Consider the following 5,439-nt stretch of genomic DNA (forward strand, 5'->3'; position numbering starts at 1 on the left):
GTACCATACAATGCTTCATGCGGTGACATTTTAATTGATATATGATATGAATGATTCAGAGTACTCAGTGCCGCCGGTATTGCAATATCCCAGTTGGGGTCTGATCCCCCTAGTGTTACCCTCAATATATTTAATATCTTCCTATTTGCTCTTTCCACTAGCCCATTCAACTCTGGGTGATATATCATGGTATTAATCTTCTTTATGTTGAGGAATTCACACAATGAGGTAAGAAAGTGATTATTAAATTCACCACCCGAGTCTGAGATTATCATGTGTGGAATTCCATGTTTACAAATGTAACACTCGTAAAACTTCCTAGCGCATTCAATCGCAGTTTTAGTTTTAAGCGCTATTAGTTCTGTATATCGAGTTAAAGCATCTATAATTACTAAGAGGTGCTTATTTCCTCTGTCTGACTCGTAAAATCCTGTTAACAAATCTAAATGTATTCTTTCAAAGGGTTGATTGGGAACAGGATAAGCTCCTAGGCTGACAGGTGTTTTCGTATGCCCTTTGTTTTCCTGACATGTGCGACAATTAGCTATGTGTCTTTTTATATCTGTAAGCATTGTATGCCAATAAAACAATGATTTGGCTTTCTGTGACATTAATGAGAACCCAGGGTGTCCATGTAATGGATTTGAATGCAACCAATTCAGGACAGTGGAAATAAGTGAGATTGGTACTACTACCTGGTCGTTAGTTACATGTGGTGTATTGCGGGTTTTCCTTGTCACAGTCCTACACAGAATATTATCTTTGATTACATAATTCTGCTGCTTATACTTTATATATTCCTTTTCTTTATGATTGCCTTTCAAAGCATTTATAATTGTTTCTATTTTCTGATCTTTTCTTTGCTCAGTCTGTAACAATTCAGCACTCCAGCCTAAATCTTCTTGTTCAGATATTGTTTTTACAATAGGCATGGATGTTGATATATCTATTAATTCAGCTAAAGACTCCGTACAAGATGACACGGGGTTGCGTGATAATGCATCCGCAATGATGTTTGCTTTCCCAGGTAAATACCCGATTCTTGCGCCAAAATCTTGAATGATTAAATGCCACCGAGTTCGTTTAGGGCTGTGATTGAAACCTTTAAAGAACTCTGTTAGTGGTTTATGGTCAGTAAGAACCTTAACGGGATAACCGTAAATTATGAACTTAAAATGCACTAGCGAATTAACAATAGCTAGTCCTTCCTTGTCTATTACTGCATTCTTACTTTCGGAAGTTCTCAATTTTCGAGAATAGAAAGCTATCGGGAAAAACTGTTTATCATATTGCTGAAGCAATACCCCTCCTACTCCTAAGTCTGAGGCGTCTGTTGCAATGAAGAATTCCTTACCGAAGTCAGGAAATTTTAAGATAGGAGAACTACACAGTTCATCTTTCAAAGTATTAAACGCCTGTTGATGTTGCTCAGACCATATGAAATCTACGCCCTTCTTCGTAAGATCAGTTAAAGGAGCGGCTATTATTGAATAGTTGCGTATAAAACGCCTGTAATATCCACTACAACCCAGAAATTGCTGTATTCCCTTGACATTAGTAGGTATGGGAAAATTACGTATAGCCGACACCTTATCATGGACTACTTTAAGACCTTGGCTTGACACCATGAAACCCAAATATATTAATTCTGTTTTGAAAAATTCACACTTACTAATCTTTACCCTTAAGTTATGTTGTCTTAATCTCTGTAGTACTAGTTCTAACTTACGTAGATGTTCTTCTAAGGTGTTGGAAAAGATTACAAGATCATCCATATAGGCATGCAATATATCCCCTAACAAGTCTCCAAACACTATGTTAATCATTCTTGTAAATGTTATAGGAGCACAACGTAAACCAAAAGGCATCCGTAAAAATTCATAATGTCCCCTGGCTGTGCTGAAGGCTGTGTATGGGATACTATCTTCTTCTAATGATATCTGGTGAAAGCCTTTAAGTAAGTCTAAACTGGTAAAATATTTATTCTGACCTAATAAAGACAAAATATCGTCAGTACATGGCACTGGGAATCGATCAGGGATCGTTTCCTCGTTTAGACGACGAAAGTCGACGCAGATACGCCATGTTCGATCTTTTTTCGGTACAACTATTAAAGGAAAATTATAAGGGCTATTTGATTTTCTAATGACTCCTTCCTCTAACATTTTACCTACTTCATCATTTATTTCATTCTGGAATTTCATAGGGAGTCTATACGAGGGTACATATATAATTTTCTGTTTGTCTTTTAACCTTATTTGATGCTCGATCACATCTGTTTTCCCTAAGGATCCATCCGTAGTGGAAAAGACATCTGTATATTTAGTTAAAAGTTCAAAAATTTTCTGCTGAATTTCTTCGTCTTGAATGTCCTTACTGATTTTATTTTTAATAGATCGTAAAAGGGATTCATCCGTAACTGATTGAGAGTGATTGATTTCAGCAACGGTAAGAATACGATGTTTATAAACTTCTACATCCAAGATATGTTGATTTTTGTGAATTACTAAAGTGTTATTTAAATGATTACAGACTTCGATATTACATTGCTGATGTGAGCCTACTGTATAAATAGCTTGTGTGACAGACAATCCGTTAGTTTTCAAAGTATCGGAAAGGATTAATATTTCAGATCCCGGTAGTGTTTTCTTTATTTGCACTATTAAATTCGAAGGTATGTTTGGTTCGATATATTGCGTGCAAGATGATATTACGGGTGAACGAGAATTCTGCTGGGTCGCGTATATTACTTCTTTAATAGTGAGACAAGTTATTGGTTCTTCAACGTACGTTACGGTTACATTTGTCGTCTCCTTTTTATCCAAAACTGACTTTAAAGTATTAGAAGACTTATAGAATTTCCCCTTTGATATACACGCCGTGCTTTGCAGGAGCTAAGATAATGTTTTGATTTCCCATAGATGGGTATCCTATAATTACAGCTGGATACATATTAATGTTTTTCACAACAACAAATGTATCGGCAAACATGCGATTACCGACTCTGAACTGAATATGAGTTATGCCTATGACGTTTAATTCATTATTTCCTATACCTGAAAGTCTGATTCCTGATTTTTCAATCGGAAAGTTCGGAAACAACAAATGATGCGTCTTCAAATCCATAATATTACGTGGACTACCAGAGTCAAAAAATAACGTAAAGGATTTGTGTTCTAAATTTACAGCATATAAGGTTGCCGTAACTCATTTTGGCTTATTATTGTATGAATTCGTTGCAAATCTACGGGAGCATGCACTGTTTTACTTAATTCGGCCGTGTGTTTCATAGGAAAATCTATTGTCTCACAATTATCTGATAAAACATTAATTGATTATTCAATACTATTGATGTTGACATAAATGACCTTGACCCAACATCACTCTCTTCCCCTCTAGAGTTAACTATGTGGTATTTGCTTTGCTCTGCACATTCTGAAAATTAAGCTGACTTTGCGAGGTCTGGTTTGACGGCCCAGGCTCAGCGATATTTGAAGAAGTGTTTGTTTGTTTCGGACTCTGAACTGCATTGACATTTTGTTGTTTCTTCTTATTGTTAAAATGAGGATTTTTCTTTTTATTTCCATATGGAACTGACTGTGGAATTGACTGTGTATTTCTAGGATATTGTTGTGTCTTACGCGCGTAACATTGACTATAAGAATGTGATCCTGTGTTGTGAACTGAACAAAATTTCGTTCTACAGTCTGCGCTTATGTGACCTTGACGTTTGCAGTTGTAACACGTCACTCCCGCTACTGGATTATTAATTACGTTCACTGTTTGTGGTTTTGTTTCATTCTTAGAAAAAACTTGAGTTAACACGGGATCGAGATCTGGACACTTGGACATGTGTTTCTTTATCTGTTTATAGACATCCAATTCCGTACTTGCAGGCATTAACTTCTTATCAAAGCACCGCACTAAAGCTTCAGGCAACATAAGTGTCATGCAAGTTAAATACATTAATCGTAAAAAATCTTTCACGGAGATATTATCGTTAGTAACCCAAGTGGAATTACCTAAAATGTCCTGATATTCGTTAAGCCTATCAGCTATGAGAGCTGCTCTCTCAACAACATTAAGCCGATTCATAGTGGCTTGATTAAGTGTATTTCGTAACGTTAACACTACATCCAAAGCTTCCTCACCCCCATAAATCGCGCGTAACCTAACTTTGAAATCATCCCAAGTAACTGCTTCCTGAAATGAAACACCTCTTAAATACGCACTCGCATCTCCCTTAGAAAAATCTATAAAACTTTTAGCTTCTTGTAATTGTACAAAAGGATCTACGATTTGTTTGGCATTTAAATGGGCATCAACGGATGAAATCCATGACTCCACATTTTGTGGCAAGAATCCGTTGACACGGCCTTGAAAAGGAAGGATTGCTGACCTGGCATTTACAAGCGTCACAATTGGAGGAGGATTAGCCTGGCCTACACCACTAGGTCCAGGGGTAGGGCTGACAGGAGGAGCCATGACTGCTGTATTTTTTTTTTTTTCTATCTCTTTGACCCCTTTCAATCCTATCAAAATATCTATATGAGTACAGACGCCCACTGCGTAAACGCATATATATAATAAAATTCCCCCAACAATGTTACTAATCCCAATACATTTCCCCCCAAGAGTTTATGAAAGAAAAAGGAATTAGCACAAAGAAAGAAAAATTCTAAATGAGAATTCGGAGTTTCTTATAACAAAGTTTAGGAATTCACTCACCCCAGTAATAATTGACTAACGACTTGTGATAACTACACTTCACTGCCCAAACTGAAATGAATACAAAATCTCTGTACTTAGCTTTATATGAAGTCGACACGTCCTCTCTCTCTCTCTCTCTCTTGATGTTTTGTTAGCGATGTCTCGTTCTAGTTTCTTGTTGAATGTAGTTCTTCCTGGATATGTCTTGCAATTGTTGAACGCCAGTCCTTGGGTTTCCTAGGATGTTGATTGAAGATTCAATTTGTATACTAACATATGTTGGTGTTAGCATTTCCGTTGGACTTAATCAAAATTGTAGATTCTTGTAGATAGTTTTGAGTTCTTGAAGATCTTTATCAGGTATTACAGCTTTTATTTTGAAGTCTTGAAGATCATTCTCTGGTTTTACAGCTATTTATTTTGAAGTCTTGAAGATATTTCTCTAATTCTTAGAGTTTAATCGCTGTCTTAGAGTTTAACCGCTGTCTTTGAGTTTAATCGCTGCCACCATTTATTGGTGTGCTACTGTCTTAAGCACACATTTGAGTATGAGTTGTTTTCAGATGTATTTAAATGGTTTACTGAACACATCTTAGTGGTTTTTAAGTTTTATTGTGAATAAACAACTGAGTTAAACATCTCCATCACTGGAGGAAGCTGTGTTGGTCCACATGACCAATTCTGGTGAAGTTTAGATATGAACTGAACAAATTACCGATATCCCAAATA

The sequence above is a fragment of the Palaemon carinicauda genome, chromosome 14, assembly GCF_036898095.1.
Source record: "Palaemon carinicauda isolate YSFRI2023 chromosome 14, ASM3689809v2, whole genome shotgun sequence".
Classification (NCBI taxonomy): domain Eukaryota; kingdom Metazoa; phylum Arthropoda; class Malacostraca; order Decapoda; family Palaemonidae; genus Palaemon; species Palaemon carinicauda.